Source organism: Natrix helvetica, assembly GCF_964273705.1.
Source record: "Natrix helvetica genome assembly, chromosome: Z".
Taxonomy (NCBI): domain Eukaryota; kingdom Metazoa; phylum Chordata; class Lepidosauria; order Squamata; family Natricidae; genus Natrix; species Natrix helvetica.
In genome coordinates, this window is record NC_138554.1 from 140,733,929 (window position 1) to 140,740,580 (window position 6,652).

General features: G+C 42.9%; 1 long non-coding RNA gene across 1 annotated transcript; it reads left to right on the forward strand.

Annotated features, from left to right (window-relative positions):
- Nucleotides 1-917: 917 nt before the first annotated feature.
- On the forward strand, nt 918-3,965 carry LOC309401849. Its single transcript, XR_014176807.1, has 4 exons — nt 918-1,081; nt 1,908-2,207; nt 2,958-3,064; nt 3,702-3,965. It is a non-coding gene; the product is annotated as an uncharacterized lncRNA (long non-coding RNA).
- The last annotated feature ends 2,687 nt before the right edge of the window (nt 3,966-6,652 follow it).

A 6,652-nucleotide genomic window follows, 5' to 3' on the forward strand; every position in this document is an offset into this window, starting at 1 on the left:
ATGAAATTTTAGAAAGGTTCCAAGTACTATAAATATTTATACGAAGACATAACTATATGAAATAGTAGAAGAGTTCATGGACAAAATAAATATTAATAATGGGGAGAAGTACGGTATAATGTTTTCATATTTTCATATGCTATGTAATTATAGAAAAGTTTCGGGATAGTATAAATATTAATAAAGGAGAATAGTGTATCCGATACATAAATCTGTGATTTTATAGAAAAGCTCAGAGTAGCTTAACTATTCAAATAAAGACGTAGATCTATGAAAAATAAGAAAGGTTTCGATGGTATAGAACTCTTTATTCACCAACAGGAATTAGAAGAAGTTATAAAATCTATATTAGCTCCTCAGAGGACATTAATATTCTATAGAATTATAGCAAATAATATATTGAAAGTATCCGTAATAAAAATTATTGCTGGTTGTTGATGTTATTGATTGTTATTATTGCTGGTGGGTGTTATTATTATTATAGATAGTAAATATTATTATCATCATCATGTTGTCTGTTCTCTATTAAATGCAACTTCAGATCGGAAGTAGTAAGTCTATCCTCCGTCCCACCGCTGGAGTCCGAAACTCGATCGTGATTGGTTGGACGCCTAATTCATTCCTTCTTCGAGAGTCTGAAATGCCGGAAAAAACTACACGCTCTTTGAGGGCGTCAAGTAACACCGGAAATAGTAAGATGATACTCCCTTTCTTGCTCCCGCCCCCTTCAGTCGTGATTGGTTGGACGCGCCTGGTTCATTCCGAACTTTAAACGCCCTAGGGCGGGAGGAAAAAAGTACACGTTCATTGAAGGTGGGCATCTCATGCTCCCTCTCTTGGTCCCGCCCCTTTTAGTGATTGGTCGAACGGCTGAATCTATTCGAGCGCCCGAGAGCGGGAGGAAAAACCAGAAGCCCATTGATCGCGGCAGATCACGTGCGCAGAAGGGGCGGAGCGATGGAAGAGTGCCGAGGGAAGAAATGGCGAGAGGAGCAGCTGGACGCCCTGCAACGTGGATCATTCTGCCTCCATCCGAAGCGGAGGATCGGTGAAGGCCGCCGGACTCGGTGCGGCCATGCGGGTGAGTCTCCGGCGGGGTTGCGGGGGGGGGATTCTTGACCCCGAAAGACTCGGGTTTTGACCTCGCACCGGAGGCCGCTTGGCCAGGCCTACCTCCCTTCCCGCCGGACTACAATCCCCAGCAGACCACGCGGCGCCGTTCCCCGTGGGCTTCTTTGGACTTAGTGGAGCTTCTCTAGGCCGGCGGGTTTGGAGCCGAGGCAGACGGCCACGTGGCCCGGGACTGGGGTAGTGGTGGAGGGGAGACAAGTCGCTGAGGACTAGTGACTTGATCGTCTCTGTTAAAGTGAAAGCTGTGAAGGTTTAGAAGCCACTCGTGGGCGGCGGGAATTGTGTATGCGCACGTGCGTTGCGTACGTGTTTGGGGATGAAAGTGTAGATCGGTATGAACACACATCTATCTAATCTCTATCCATCCGTCTATCATCTATCCATATCTCCTGTATCTATATATCTATATCCATCAGACAGATAGAGGATAGATTAGATAGATAGATAGATGATAGATAGATAGATAGATAGATAGATGATAGATAGATAGATAGATAGATAGATAGATAGATAGATAGATGATAGATAGATGATAGACGGATGATATAGGATATATATGTGGTGTCTTATTTAATATGTCTTTATCTAATCTATAGATAATAGAGATATATACGGGTAAATGTGTATATAGGTAGATATATAAACATAGATATTTCTATACACGTGCAAATAGATATTAAATATATATCTATCACGTACACTTCACATCTGTATCTGCCCATACAGGGACAGTGCATAGTGTTGTAATGTTGTGTTCTTTTCCTCTCCGTATGCAGGGAACACTTGGCTTCACCAAACACCACTGGGATGCGGATTTCTGACACAGCTCATCGGTCGCTAAGGGAGTTGCACCCAATTTTTGCCATGGGTGTTAAGTGAATCACGTGGGCATACAGCAAATCCAGCTTCCGCTATTGGTGATGGCTACAGGGAGGTCACAGATGGCAACTGGTGCCATTTTGCGAAATCCCCCGAATTTGGCCCGCACAACCATGGGTTGTATGTTGTTGTGCGAGGACTCCTCATGATTCGCTTGTTTCGATGACGTTTTAACTTCCAACAGTCGCTAAATGAACGTAAGTCAAAGAGTAGCTGTAATTTTTGCAGACTTGATTCTTTTCCAAGAGGGGCTTTTAGAAGGAACTTGACAATAAGGCCACAAATTGTGTGACTGTAGGTTGTGCGTTGCAAAACCACAACCCTTTGCAAACCAAATTTGCATTTGTTGTGGGTCTTTCTCTGCCTTTTTCTTGGTTTGTCTTCCTTAATGTTTGGTAAAATAGTATTTTCTAGGAGTTGCTGACTTGGGGGATCTGCGTCGGAAGCCGTCGCAAGTACGCAAACCTTCCAGCGTGGCTGGGTCTTGTCAATGACCCTGATCATTCCTGTTGTGTTTGCAAAAACAACCCCGGGACGGTTTGAGGCCTCTCCCCGCCCTTTTTCAGGGAGAGGTTATAGAAATCCCGGACAACAGATAATCCTTGCCTTACGACTACATTCCTATTGCCAAATGATTCTCCTCCCCCCCATCCCTTTTGCAACTATTCCTGTTGCGGTCACTAAGTGAATCCCTGCAGTTGTAAGAATCTAGGCTTCCCCGTTGACTGAATGTCACAATAGGGGAGCAGGTGACCCTGGAACGCTGTGACTGTCATAAATATGAGTCAGTTGCTGCTAAGGTTGTGTGGAAAACGGTCGCAAGTCCAGTTTTTCGTTGCCATTGCAGCAACTAACTCGTGTTTACGATGGTCACTAACCAAGGACTAATGTAATTCAGCCTGGAAATATTTCTTCCTTCTAATTTGAGTTCTCTCTTTTTTGTCTAGGAGAATCTAACCATCTCTCCTCACCAAGGTGCTTGTCTCGTTGAAGGTCCCTTCGGGATGTGAGACACCAATTACCATCATCCCCGGCCCTTCTGGTTCTTCCTCAGGTAACGACAAGTGGGAGTTGGGGGTTTCCCAAAAAAATATGGATCCCGAATTTTGCTCGCCGTCTTAAGATGACCTTTCTTACCGGGTAGTCCTTGTCTGACGTGGAGCCTGGAATTAGCATTGTGTCACCAGATCTATTTTTCTGCCTTTTTTTTTCCGACCATCACAGGGGAAAAAAATATAAGATCAGATTTTTTCTTCCCACAGGAAGCTCATTTCCTTAACTTGCATGTAAATTCAGACATGGAGGCAGACTTAAAAAAGAGGCTAAATATCTGTACAATGTTTACTGAGTAAATAAATATAGGCATAGCTTCAGTGGTGGGTCTTGATTTACATCAATAAATATAGGTATACTGTCCTCTATTTATGGCCATTTGTTTAGCAACCGCTGGATGTTACAGCGGGCACTGAAAAAAAGCAAACCAATGGTGGTGCGTGGAGAACTATTTGCACAGCACCGCTGGGGCTGCCATTAGCAACAACTGGTTGTAAGTGCCGCTCTCTCAGCAGTGTTGTGATTTTGGTCACTAAACGAGGACTGGCTCCATGGATCTGGCAGGGAGGGAAAGAAAGCACTTTGTGCCTTCTTTGGTTCTCAAATCTGTCTTGTCTTCCTCTCTTGGGCCCTCACAGTGGCCGCTTTCACACAACCTCGGAGAGCAGATGTGAGTTTGTCCGGCTTCTGTCTTCACAACCGAAATGAAGGCGGAATTGGCTTCCTCCGAAATTGCTTCTCTTCACTGGAGATGGTTTTGTTCACAAGTCAGCTTTGAAGATTCAGCTCTGGTAAACGTGGTTACTACCTTTCAAACTATTTGCACCCGGACAACACACTGTTTAATTGAAAATAAAACTTTGACATGTTAAAGAAATTAAAAAAAACTTTATGCAAAAGAAGATTCGTCTCCGTATCTTGCCATGGTCACAGGTCAACATTTTAATGTGCATTTATCAAACGCTAGAGCAGTATGTGTCAAACGTGACAGGTGTGTGGACTTCCACTCCTAGAATCCCCCAGTTTGCCTGCTTTAAGAGGGGAGGACTTCAACCAGACATGCTTCTTTTGGACTAAAGTACACCTTATATAATTTTAATTTTGCTTGAACATGATAAACATGTAAAAAAAGCAGAGATTTCCACACCCTTCCAGTGACACGGATGTTTGAACATGTTTCATGGTTGAAGTGAAACTGATTGCACTCAAAATAGGGAAAGGGGTAGGGGAAATCCTTTCTGGTAACAAGTTTTAAAAAGTGTTTTTTAAAAAATATAGTATCAATGCATTTTTAAAAGACCGAGCAGGGTAAATTTTTGTAATCATAATTTGTATTCAATTGTGCTGGAATAATTTGGGGGAAGTGATGAAGTTCATTAAGATTGAAAAGCAGGTTGGTGTAGGGGTGAAATGTTAGCCTAGAAACCAGGAGACAGGGAGTTCTAGTCCCGCCTTAGGGATGAAAGCCAGCCTTTCGAGAGGGTGGGGGGCTTTGGATCAATCACTCTTAGCTCAACCTACCTGGCAGGGTTGTTGTGGGGAAAAGTACACAGGTTTATTCTCTACCTTCATCTTGAGTTAACTTTCCACGTAGTAAAGGCAGAGTAAAAACTGATATGAATAAATGTGGATTTTAAGTTCCTGGTTGCTTACTGCCCATCATCCACGCCTCTTGCCCTGAAGAGGAAGCAGCTGTGAGTGTCCCACCTGCCAGCCGGCTTCTGTTCTGAGTCACTTGCAGCCAGAAGGAAGAAGTTTGCGGTCAACCCATGACGGAAGGTTTCTCGGAAAAAAGGATGACAAAGACCATGCTTCCCTTCTGCCTCCTGGAGATGGGGCACGAGGAGTTTTTGTGCTGCTTCCAGTGGAGGCTTGTCATCAGAAGTCTCCCTCCCAATGGGATGACAATAGAGTTGGAAGGTACCTCGGAGGTCATCTAGTCCAGCCCCCTGCTCTATGAGATCGGTACAGAATAACATGGCTGGAAGGTACCTCGGAGGTCATCTAGTCCAGCCCCCTGTTCAATTTTTAGACCATTTTTAGGCTGGTCCTGAGTGAAGGGAGAAAGGGAGGGCCTCTTCCAAAATTTGGGGCTTTCGGGGGGGGGCTCCCCAATTTCTGTCCCTCAACAGAAAAAGACCTGTTTCGCCTTAAAGGACATTTTCTGAAGAATAAATGAGATTTTTCCCATGATCAGCAAAAAAGGCGGCTTCCGGTTTGTTCCCGGTGCCGATGGCAGGCTTTTTTTTAGCCTGTCAGATCAAGAGACAGTTAGAGGTGTTTTTTTACGATCTTTAACACCTCGGATACTCGTAAATTCTTGGAATTTATGAGGGAGAGATTCAGCTGCTGGGTTGAGCCCTTGTGTACCCTCCGGAGTCCGGAGTCTGACGAGGTTTGCCCCCCTTCGCAGTTGTTGTATTCTCCTGCCTTTTTGATAACCTCTGCTAAAAAAGCAGAACCAGTCGCCGGGAGCAGCCTTAACATCTTAACATCTTAACATCCCAAGAAGGAAGCAAGACTTTTGCAAGTATTTTAAGTTTTAATTGGGGGAAGAAAAAAAAAAAAAAAGAAATCTCTTTAAAAAGAACACTACTGCTGAGTTCGAGAGGCGTGGGCTTAGAACAAAGGATTCAAAATGGCGTTGATTTATAGCTGAAAACCTACAGAAAACGAAAGCTAATTACCTGCTGATAGCCGGGGCAATAAAGGCGGAACGGCTGAAACAACCCTAACTATTAACAATCTTTAAGCCAGTTTACATAACCTGAACTACTTAAATGTCAAAGCTTTAATTTCGAGCAACTTAGAAAGAAACATTTGCAAGTATTAATTTACAGCTGAATACCTAAGGAAAACGAAAGTTAATTGAATGGTGACAGCTAGAGGCGGCTGTAAGAATTATTAATTATGGCAACGGAAAAAAAAGCTTCACCAGGTGCCACAATAAATTATCAGGATTTCAAGGACTTTATAAGGGAAGAAAATGCTTTTTTACGCAAAGAAATTAAGGAGGTTAAAGAAATGGTTCAGGATACCATTAAAAAACATGATCAACTTGATAAAAAATTACACACTTTAGCTACAGGTCTGTCAGAAGTTGTTCTTAAGGTGGACAGCAAAGTTAATCATCTGGCTTTGGATTTGGAAACTAAAACGAAGGAAACAGATTTGAAATTTGTTGAAATGGAGGGGAATATGCAGAGGATGGATAAGGAGATTATCATGATGCAATTCAGATCTATGGAGTACGCTGTTAGACTGAGGGGTATCAGAGAAAACCCTAGAGAGGACTTAAGAAAAGTTTGTGCTGATGCTCTGGCCACGTTATTGAAGATCCAGAATTCTTCTGAGATTTTTGCAAGGATTGACAAAATTTACAGAGTTAACTCACGTATTGCATCACAAAGGCAACTACCAAGGGATGTTGTGATATACTTTACTGAGAGAAATCTTAGAAATGATATTCTGAAAAATTCTTACTATTCATCTTTGCAATTAGATGGGAAAACGATCGGAGTCTTTAAAGAATTACCCCCAGCGATGCTAAAGCTTAGAAGGGATTTTGGATTTTTGGTAGTGGAATTGA